General features: G+C 38.4%; 1 protein-coding gene across 4 annotated transcripts in view; it reads right to left on the bottom strand.

Moving 5' to 3' along the window:
• The window catches only part of LOC122801775 (amyloid beta precursor protein), a 3,200,820-nt gene that overhangs the window by 434,727 nt on the left and 2,754,532 nt on the right, over window positions 1–11,561 (bottom strand). The window lies entirely within an intron of this gene.

The following is an 11,561-nucleotide window of genomic DNA, read 5'->3' as shown; positions in this document are numbered from 1 at the left end:
CCAGATTGTAGCTTGCTACAGACCCCCCACCATGCCCCAGGATTCCCACTCCTCTTTTCTTGATATACTGGAAAATATCAAGGTACAACCCAACACTCTAATAATGGGTGATTTCAACTACCCTACCATTAACTGGGAAAACTACTCCTGTACCAACTCTTTTGCTCAATGTTTTCTGGAAATCATCAATTCCAACGCTTTGGATCAACTTATCCACACCCCCACAGAGGCAGCAATATCCTAGACCTGGTAATCACCAACATGGACCGGTGTTCCACACCAGAGGTCAGCTCCTCGTTGGTCAGATCCGACCACAAGCTAATCACCCTAGGCATCCACATCCCGCTCCCACCCCCCATTAGGAAAACGACCATAAAAAATTTCTCCAAAGCCAACTTCATGCTTCTTAAGACAGAAGTGGCAAACTTCATGACACCCATGCAGACGGACAATAGAGACACGACTGCTGAATCCTACACAAATGCACTTTATAAGCACTTACACGAGTGCATGGATCGTGCTATCCCTAACAGAACCAAGATGCTATCCTCCAAAAAAAGGAAGCCAATCTGGTGGTCGTCTGCCATAAACAAACTCTAAAACAGAAGAAAGAAACTGTTGCAAAAAAGAGTAAAATCCCATGATTGGAGGAACTCCCTGGTCAGCCTCAGTAAGAAGCTGAGATCTCTCATAAAATCCTCCAAAGCTAGTTATGAAAACAAAATTGCCACTGATTCTAAAGACAGCCACAAAGCATTCTATAGCTATTTTAAAAATCTCAATGGCAACACTCAGATCTGCTCTGAGCTACAGCACAATGACACTAAATATACAGAACCAACTGATATTGCCAACATCCTGGCAGATAGGTTCAGTGCTAACTTTAACCCCCTCTCACCCCCTAAAGGGCCCATCTTTATACTGGAAGAATGCAAAGTTCCTGTAATCACGGCTGCACAGGTAAAAACTTCACTCTCCAAAGCCAAGAACACAGCATCCATGGGACCTGACAACATCCCAGGCTGCCTTCTACATGAACTACAGAATGAACTGGCACCCCACTTAAGTACCATGTTCAATCATAGCCTCACCTCAGGCTTTGTGCCTATTGAATAGCGCACCGTGACAGTTATCCCACTCTACAAAGGGGGGGCCACAACAGACCCCGGGAACTACCGCCCCATTAGCCTGACAAGCTTCGTCTGCAAGGCCATGGAACATATCATCATGGAACTCATAAACTAAGACATTGGAGATCTCCAAACCCTGGACCCCACACAGTTTGGGTTTGTAAAAGGCAGATCATGTCTCCTAAACCTGATAGACTTCTTTGAAGTAGTCACCAAGGCCATGGATGAGGGTAAGGTGGTTCACACAGCCTATCTAGATCTCACCATGGTGTTCGACACCATCCCCCACTCTGGAATTATAGATAAACTCACTAAACTAGGTATAAATCCCTATGTCACAAGATGGGTTGCCAACTGGCTTACTGAAAGAACCCACACTGTGAAAGTAGCTGACTCCAAATCAGACTTCAGACCAGTGACAAGTGGAGTACCACAGGGTTCAGTCCTGGGTCCTCTCCTGTTTGGTCTCTACTTCTCTGAAGTACAGGCTAACACAGAAGGTCTTTGGCTAACTAAATTCGCAGATGACTGCAAACTAGGAGCCATAATTGAAACTCCTAACGATGTGGACATCCTACAAAAGGGCCTCACTGAGACAGATGCCTGGTGTCAAAGACATGGTCTCAAGCTCAATGCCAAAAAGTGCATTGTCATCCCCTTTGGTAAAAATTCTGTACCCATGAACTACCACATAGGCGGTAGTCTACTTAACACCGAAAGTGTGATAAGAGACCTTGGGACACAGGTGGACAGTAGTCTCTCCTTTGATAATCACATCGCCAAAGTGGTCAGGATATCCTTCTACATGGCGCACCTCATCACAAAAGGTTTCTCATCCAGAAAAAAAGAGGTCATTGTTCCCCTCTACTCATCACTCATTAGACACATTATAGAGTACAATGCCCCTTTTGGTATGTACCTCACAAGACATCTACAACAACTGGAAAGGCCGCAAAAATACCTCACAAAGAGGAATACTGGCCTCAAACAGATGCCTTAATCAGACCGTCTCAAAAAACTCCAGCTTTACTCTGTCGCATATCACCTACTCAGAGGCGATCTCTGCCAAACATACAAAGCTATGTCAAACCCAGAGCTGTTGAACATGCTCCACTTAAAGAAATCCCAATCCCTCCAAGCTACACGCTCTAGGGACCTAAACCTTGTCACCACAATAAACAGAACATGCTGGAGGGATAGATTCCTGTCCCAGAGACTTGCCATACTCTGGAACAGACTACCTATCTATGTCAAACAGAGCTCCTCATTAGCACTCTTCAAGAAAAATCTTGATGACTGGATGGGTAATAGGAAATTCACCCCAGGGATCACTTCTGTGGTTCTGCTTGACAGGGGCACAGGAAAATAACTTTCTTGGGTGGCGAAAGCCAGGGTACATTTTTGGCTAGGCTTGTATAGGCCCTAGGGCCAATAGCCTAGTACCTACCTATGAAACAGACATAAAAAAATTAAGAAGCCAAAGAAAAATGACCACCGACTTCCTAGAACAGCAGAGTCCAACAAAAATAAAAGCAAATAATCCAAGAACACTGATTGACCCAAGGAAGGCACGACTCTCCAGGTTACAAACTTAGTTTATTGTAGGTCATAAACACTTCTGCAGCTGCTGCTGCTTCATCAGATAACAAACACACTATAACAATCTAGCTTTTAGACAGAGAAGTGTAGAATCACGACCACAAAATTTAAAGAAACACAGCTAAAATATATGCTATTTAAACAGGACATGAAACATGTACATATAAATGCAACATAAACATATAAAAACTGCATAAAACTTCCTATAAGCAGAAATCTCCACCCCTTATGGTCTCAAAGACTCTGCCAATAACAAGAAATTGAAATGTGTGCCTAGAGGAGATACAAGAAATCAAACAGAACAGAGGGAGATAAATGGATTATCAGGCTGAGGGGAGATTTTGGGCATGTGTTGAATGAGTTGGTACCCATTAAACCCAAACTAAAGTCAAGACCAGTAGCCAGATGAGAGTATTTGTCTTTGCATCTGAAATATTATATATGCTTGTTTTCTTGTTAGATAATTCAGTTTTTATATAGTTTTTATGTTGCATTTATGTGCTGTTTAAATAGCACGTATTTTAGTTGTGTTTCTTTAAATTTTGTGGTCATGTGATTCTATACTGTCTCACTTCTCTGTTTAAAAGCTAGTTTGTTATAGTGTGTTTGTTACCTGATGACGCAGCAGCAGCTATGAAAGCGCTTACGCCCTACAATAAACTAACTTTTTAACCTGGAGAGTCATGCCTTCCTTGGGTCCATCAGTGTTTAGACGAAATACTGTTGAAAAAAGACTGAGTAGAGCATATATTTGAGTATCTGTTATAACCCCATTATGGTTTAACGGGAAGGGTTATGATCAGACCTTCTTTTGACATGACATTCCTAATTTGAGCAGATATGTTTTGTGGAAAAATAAACATGAAGAATGGCAAATGCCCTATACTATTTTAGAAGAAAAATTCCTCTAAATTAGAGATGTTCAGCCACTGGTTTGGGGGACCACTTCACAACATCCAAAATGCATCTGCTTCTTATACAAACTACTGCACTATCTTCCCTGTAACAACGTTGCACACAGAGGAAATGCAGTGCAGTCTCCGATAAACCAACTTTTATTACTACTACAACTGATAACGTACATATATATATATATATATATATATATATATAAGTGAATAAAATATCCAGACGTTTAAAAAATGTTAAATAAGCACAAATGAGTTAAGCGCTTTCACCTACTGAATGTAGGCTTCTTCAGAACTGTGCTCATTCATTACAGCTGTGTTTAAATAACTTTTTGGTTACATTTTCAATATGCAGCCCTTAAAGTTATACTGCTCTTTTTAATATTAACAACAATATATAAAAAAAGTTATTTCATTAAACATCCTAAAAACTTTATTGTGTAATCCTCATTCTAACATATTTCCTCATTCTAAAATATTCTAAAATATTTTAAAAAATTTTCCCTTTATGACGCTAAAATAATATAATTTCATAAAATGTTCTACTTATTACTCTAAAAACTTTTGTATGTTATTCACCAATATCTACATCAGCACTAATCTGTCACCTTATAGGTGTGCCCACGTGCTATTACTTATTTTTTCCATATAAATATCAACTTCTATATATTTTCCTAAATATCACAACTCTTCTAATATTGATGTTATACTTCAATCAATTCCTTGATGCCCTTTTGACTAGTATAGGTTTCAAAGATATATTGTCATTCAATCCCGGTAAGGTTGATATCAACAAAAGAGTACTCAAGAGGGCAAGTGGACAAACAAATTTCATTATTGCCAATATATACATCTACAAATAATGACAATGAAATAACAGCAGAAGGAATTATCCACATGTACAATAATTTCAAAATTTATAATTACACTAATTTTATAGTTGACAAGTCTCATTTTGATTTATTGTCTAAGGGTACGAAATTTATAACAACACCCCAATTTAGATTAGTGGATCTTTAAGTGAAGTGAAATTATTCACTACGAAATTAAATTTAGCCATAATGTTCCAGAACAAAGATGAAGTAAAATCTAAAGATAGGAATATAGGAGAGAACAAACTAAGAAAAAAAAGTACATTTGTTCCATCCATGAATCCTACAGTAGAGATGTATGAAAAACAAGTGATAAGAGAAATATATAAATTTCAGAACAAAACTAAATTGAAGGTAACACACGATAATTTAACATCTAAAGAAAGGGAAGTACTTAGGAATTTTAGGGGAGACAAAGATATACGTATTATGAAACCGGATAAAGGGGGAGGAGTAGTATTATATGACAAGATGGAATACTTTAACAAGCTATTTACATTATTGACACAATCAGAGAATTATCAAACAGTTTCATTAAACGAAATTAATATAGCATATCATAGAATAGACTCTTATATAGAGGAATTTTGGATAGATAATCGAATAAATACTGAAGTTTACAATTTCATTAAGGTACAGTATCCAGTTTTGGCTACATTGGTTGGGATACCCAAAGTGCATAAAAATGTAAGGGATCCCCCTTTCCGACCCATAGTTTCTGGTAGTCAGGCAAAAACATTTCCCCTAGGTGTAGCCATAGATACTTGGCTCAAAGATATATATAAACATATCCCACATTTGATAAAAGATTCATGGGATTTTCTAAGTAACTTCCCTATCCAAGTGGAATGTAGAGATCTGATTTATGTTACTGTTGATGTAGTTGATTTATATTCCAGCATCCCCAAAGATTTAGGATTAGAAATGTTTTGTAATAGTATAAGGAAACATACAAATTTAGATTGGGATAAAACATGTTTAATAATGGATTGTATGTCTCTAGTTCTGGAACATAATTACATATATCATGAAGGCGAATATTATCGACAGAGCAGGGGTGTGGCAATGGGTTCGGCTAGTGCACCAATATATGCAAATTTAGTTATGTTGGATTGGGAAGAGACAGTATTATTCCCCAACATTTTGTTTAAAAATGTGATACATTATACCAGATTTTTAGATGACATATACATCTTGTGGAAAGGTGGTATGGACGAATTGTATAAATTTATTACCTTTATAAATACAAGTAGTGAATTCTTAAAGTTTACTCACTCAATAAGTACGAATGGTATAGCCTATTTAGACACATTTAGACACATTTATTTCACATGACCACAGAGGTTTTAAGTCAGTTATATTCCGATAAAATACTTTTTCTAATGACTATTTGCAATATACAAGTAATCATCCAAAAAAATTATTATACAACATATACAAAGGGCAATGTATAAGAGTTGCTCAGATGACTTCAAGACTGATAGAGGAAATGATAAAGGAAATGGATTATGTAACAGAATTATTTGAGGAAAGGAAATATGATAAAAAGATGATGAGGGATGTCAAACAATATGTTATCCAACAATGGGGTAAAAAGTATGTGCCACTTTTAGGAAGTTTAAGACAATTTGGAGGAATACATACAGATATAGATTCATCTAAGAGTTTGGAGAGATATCAACGAGCATGTGTTTTGGAATACACCCCTTATGTACATTATATCAAGAAGATTATGGAAACATTTTGGAGGATATTCATGGTGGATGAAAATTTGAGTAATTGTGTTGGAGAAAAAAACACAATTTGTATATAAAATGGGACACAATTTAAATAAGTTATTGGAAAAAGGAACAATAGAGAATCAGAGTAAAATAAGTGACTTATTTGTAAGAGCAACTACCAAATGTGGTAGTTGTAATCAGTGTGGGGCCATTATGGAGGATAGCGAGATATTACTGAAAAACATTAATAAAACTAAAATTAAGTTTAAAATGGGAAATTGTAACACCAGCTATGTGATATATTTGGCTAAATGTGTAATATGTAACAGATACTATATAGGAAAAACAGAGAGAGCATTTAAGAAGAGAATATATGACCAGTTGTATAGTATAAGGAGGAAAGACAGTAATAACGCTTTATATAGACATATTGAGAAGTGTGGAGAAGAACACAAATTTAAATTTGCAATACTGGAATAAATTAAATATAATCCTAGGGGAGGAAATAGAAAGGATACATTAAGTTATAAACAGGTATGGTGGCAACTATATACGGATTCATCAACCTCACCGGGATTGAATGACAACATATCTTTGAAACCTATACTAGTCAAAAGGGCATCAAGGAATTGATTGAAGTATAACATCAATATTAGAGGAGTTGTGATAGTTAGGAAAATGTATAGAAGTTGATATTTATATGGAAAAAATAAGTAATAGCACTTGGACACACCTATAAGGTGACAGATAAGCGCTGATGTAGATATTGGTGAATAACATACAAATAATTAAGACAAGATTTTTAAGATAAAGTTTTTAGAGTAATAAGTAGAACATTTTATAAAATTATATTATTTTAGCATCATAAAAGGAAAATATTTAAAATATTTTAGAATATTTTAGAATGAGGAAATATGTTAGAATGAGGATTACACAATGAAGTTTTTAGGATGTTTAATGAAATTACTTTTTTATATATTGTTGTTAGTATTAAAAAGAGCAGTATAACTTTAAGGGCTGCATATTGAAAATGGCGCCAAAAACGTTATTTAAACGCAGCTGTAATGAATGAGCACAGTTCTGAAGAAGCCTACATTAAGTAGGTGAAAGCACTTAACTCATTTGTACTTATTTAACATTTTTTAAACATCTGGATATTTTATTCACTTATATAAATATGTACATTATCAGTTGTAATAGTAATAAAAGTTGGTTTATCGGAGACTGCACTGCGTTTCCTCTGTGTGCAACATTGTTACAGGGAAGATAGCGCAGCAGTTGAATACAACGTTTACTTTATTTCTTATACAAACTACACTCAAACTGCTGCACCCCCTCAGTTAAGGAACAAGAACACATGACAAAACACTGGTGGCTTCATATTCACTGTTTGTATTCTTCTCATAACTATGAAAGCTTAGTTTGTAACTACCAGGATTAGAACATAAACAAAGAGTATCCTTGCTGTGATGATGTGAGATACTGCCAGCTGTGCCAGAGAGAGTAGGGCAGTGCATGTGTAAACCTGCAGGAAGGATAGAAGTGCTGGAGTTGTTTTATAGATTCCAGATGCTGTATTAAGCCTTAGCAAAATTCTGTGCGTGTATTGTGATACATCTGTGCCAAATCCTGGCTCAGTTGCTAGTGAGGGGGAAGTGTGAGAACCACAGAGTCAGGTGACCCATGTGATGTCATTTTTGTAGCCAGCACTGAAATTGTATTTATATATTAGTGATAGAAGTGTCAGTAGCACTCAGCATTCTGAACTGACACAAGACACTCATCCACTTCATCTTGCCTTGCTCTAGCCAGTAGGTAGAGAACAGTAATCCTTCAGTCAGTTAGGAAAATATGAGATTAGTTAAATGTTTTTCTGTATCTGTCAGAGTCTTTCCATCGGTGTTGTTTTTTTATATTTCCTGTGATTGAAACTCTGTATTGTAAAGAGAAATTCACTATTTTCATGTTTTTAATATTATTAAATATACCTAAACTTTGCATTGTGGCTGCTCCTTTAGAAAATATTTTAACTTTTCACAGTATTCGCATTTATTTAGTAGTACTGTAGCTCCACACTCCTGAAAGCCTTGCTGTTTGGTCAAATACCACCATTTGTAAAAGTATTAATATTACTGAATGTAACTGGGTACCCCTGGTAAGAGCCATAAAGGACCTGTCTGGTAGCAGTGTATTTACCTTATAGTCTGTGTGGAAGTGGCAAAGCAGGTAAGCTGTGCCAGCCTTTCCCATGTGTATGTGAAAATTAAATGTCAAAGAGTGTTTGTGTTAGCTACTTTGAAGAGGGGCACACAGCACTGACTTCACAGAGAGGGCAGTAGAGGACTTGGCTTGGAACACTTGACTAAGGATTTAACTCTATAGCTGTATTAGTGGGGAGTCTTATTTGGGGCCTGAACAGGTAGCCCAGCCACAGAACTGGAGTGTGCATTCCCTGTGTGCTCTTAAAGGAAACTGCACTTGGTGCAGAGAGCTCCATCCAAAAATACTGTATGTGTCTATTTTTCTCTCAAAGTAAGCGTTCCCCACCAGTGTCAGTGGTAAGGATTGAGGCTCCTTGATCACTGGCCCAGAGGAGGGATGTCAAACTTGCTATAACAGTGCAAAGGTAATGATACAAATGCACATGGATATTTTGTAAGTAACAATGTAATAATTACAGAATTGAAGGTGAAACTTCTCCCAAAACCCTACAATGACACATGTCAAAAGACAAGCAATAAAAAAAAAACACTTGTCTGAAATTATCATGTGCCCTGAAAAATCACAGTTAGTGAGATGTCTGACTACTTACACAAATGGTCTAAGTTTGCAAGAGGCGATGCAAGCTACGTCTGCCAGATCCAAGATAAGAGATCTTCATTCAGAAGAGCTCCTCACAGCACTATGTGCTGCCAAAAACAGCAGTACATTTCATAGCATTTTCTATCAGATTTAGATACATTTCTGTAGAAACAAAGACTGCAGAAATTCAGTAGAGAGTAAGGACTTTCTTTCAGTCACTGTTGTTGAAAAGCTCCATGAGTTGGAAATGCATGCTGTCAGTGGTCTCAGGAACAAGTATAGGGATCAACTCCATATCTGTAGCTACTAATAGTGGCACCCTGAGCCGACCCCTGATCTTGTATCTGGAGTGTCCTCCTCTAAATAGTCTATTTGTATTAGAGGAAACTTTTTTGCATAAAAAATGTGGCTAGTGGTTTGCTCCATCATATACCACACATGAAGCTCTAAAGTGCTTCAGTCCTGACCACAAATACACTACTGGCATTCATTTCTGAATGTCAGCAGCGCACTACTAACTGATCAGCATGTCCCAACTGCATCCCTGGCAGCTACCCCTTTGCCCCATCTTAGCTATGCCTCTTATCAACTCCAAATGAGTCTCCAAAGATTGTCATCTCATTATGATGGTTTTGAACATCTTCAAAATAAGAAGTTATGTCTTACCATAATGTTCCATCTGTGTTGTTCATCTTTTATTCATTACTGATGGATTTGGTTCCAAGCCCTCGGAACTGAGTCAGCCTTTTTACCAAGCTCGCACCAGCCAAAAAACTCTCGAGCTAAGTCTCTACCCAGAATGCCCTTCTCCCTGTTACCTCAGATCGAGTTTGCTAGAGAAAAGGAAGCAAAGCCGAGGCCACTTCTGCACAACTACCCTAGGGCACCACTTAGATCAAAAGTATCCCCAGCGGCCTTTGGTGGGGGAAGGAGGGTGGGAAGTGATGAATGAAAGATGATGAACACAGATGGAACGTTATGGTAAGACATAACTTCTTTATCTGATGTTGTTAATCTTATTTCCATTCATCACTGATGGGACAGAATCCCAAGCTACCTTGAGGTCCATAGGCAGCCCTTACAGAAGAATATTCCTGAGTACCACTGAGCCGAAGGCAGCTCTAACTCTGGAGACCAGGTCCAATTTGCAATGATTGATAAAAGTATGAGGCTTAGCCCAAGTAGCTGCTGCACAGATGTCATCCATGGAAGCCCTGAAATGGAAAGCTACAGATGTTGTCATAGATCTAGTGGAGTGAGTTTTAACCTTTGGCATAGGTTCATTACTGAGGGAATAGATGAAACGTATGCAGTCGCTTAGCCATTTTGATAAGGTAACCTTGAAAACAGTCTCTCCCATTCTGGGCCCAGAACAGGAGATGAAAAGCTGTTCAGATTTACAGATAGGTTTAGTCCTGTCTAGATAAAATCTCAATTGTCTATGAACATCTAAAGAGTGAAAGCAGTGCTCTCCTCTATTGGCAAAATTCAGAAAGAACACTGGTAGGTCAATGGTCTGGCTTATGGAGAATTCAGAGGCAACTTTGGGGAGAAAGGATGGATTCATCCGAAGTGAAACTCTGTCATTAGGAAAGATCAGATAGGCCTCTTGATACACAATGCCTGCAGCTCCGAGACTCTTCTGGCAGATGTGATGCCTACCAGAAACAAGGATTTCCAAGACAAAAACTTTAGGAAACACTTCGCAGCAGGTTCAAAAGGTTTCTGAGTCAAAGACTGAAGGACTAGAGTGAGGTTCCATGCTTCCATGGGCTGTCTGACAGGAGGCCTGATATGAGAAGTCCTCTTGAGGAAGGACTTGCAAATGTGTAGAGAGATAAGAGGGGTGCCATCTATATCATTGTGGAAATTGGAAATTGCAGCTAGATGTTCACGTATGGTAAAGGCAGAGACTCCACTATCAAAAACCTAGCCAAGTATTGAAGCACTGCAGTAACTGGATCCGAATATGGGTTTAGCATGTTATCCTTGGACCAGATGGAGAATCTTTTCCATTTATCCTGGTATAGTGTCTTCTGGTGGATGGTTTATGAGAGGCCAGAATGATGTCTCTAGCAGGCGAGGAGAGATAAGCTTGCCTGGCTACTAGGGGAAGTGGAGAAACAAGCTGTCAGCTTGAGACTAGACACATTTGGGTGACTTAACCCTTGGCGGTGAGTAATCAGATCTGGTAGAGGGTCCAGAATCCACGGCAGGTATACTAGGTGAGGCCAAAGGAAGGGGAACCAAACTTGTCGAGGCCAGAATGAGGCTATGAGGATCACCTTGCATCTCAACTGAAGAGCTTTCTTTAGAAATTGTGGGATGGGAGGATAAGCGTAAAGAAGTCCCGTGGAGAGATTAGCTTGCCTGGCTACTAGGGGAAGTGGAGAAACCAAGCTGTCAGCTTGAGACTGGACAGATTTGGGTGACTCAACCCTTGGCGGTGAGTAATCAGATCTGGTAGAGGGTCCAGAATCCACGGCGGGTATACTAGGTGAGACCGAAGGAAGGGGAACCAAACTTGTC

The sequence above is a fragment of the Protopterus annectens genome, chromosome 5.part0, assembly GCF_019279795.1.
Source record: "Protopterus annectens isolate FY-2018-M chromosome 5.part0, PAN1.0, whole genome shotgun sequence".
NCBI lineage: Eukaryota > Metazoa > Chordata > Ceratodontiformes > Protopteridae > Protopterus > Protopterus annectens.
Note: the sequence above shows the minus strand (reverse complement) of the source record. Positions and strands in the feature narration are given on the sequence as shown.